The following is a 408-nucleotide window of genomic DNA, read 5'->3' as shown; positions in this document are numbered from 1 at the left end:
TAATTTGTCTAATTACTTTTTTGGTTACATTTGAGTGTATTATTTTTTGCTTAGACTAAGAGCACTATATATTACAACAATTCCTTAAGATAACGACGGTTGTTTTGCGGCGGTTGTGTGAAACCGCCGCGAAACGACAACCTGCGGCGCATATAGCGGCGGTTAGGGGTTGGGGCTGCAATCAAACCGACATTTAGCGGCGATTTTTCTCGAACCGCCGCTATATTTCAATCAGGTTTGCATTTCGCGGCGTCTTTTCGAACTACTATAATACCAAGTATTATTATTAGAAAAATTTTACGATTTATTTTTAAATTAAGATCCTACGAACATGATGAAATTTTTTCTATTTACAAATATGGTCAAACATATTAGAAATATTCATTAGTCAAAAAATATCTTTTAAAT

This window comes from Arachis ipaensis, chromosome B06 (assembly GCF_000816755.2).
Source record: "Arachis ipaensis cultivar K30076 chromosome B06, Araip1.1, whole genome shotgun sequence".
In the NCBI taxonomy this organism is placed as follows: Eukaryota; Viridiplantae; Streptophyta; class Magnoliopsida; order Fabales; family Fabaceae; genus Arachis; species Arachis ipaensis.
Note: the sequence above shows the minus strand (reverse complement) of the source record.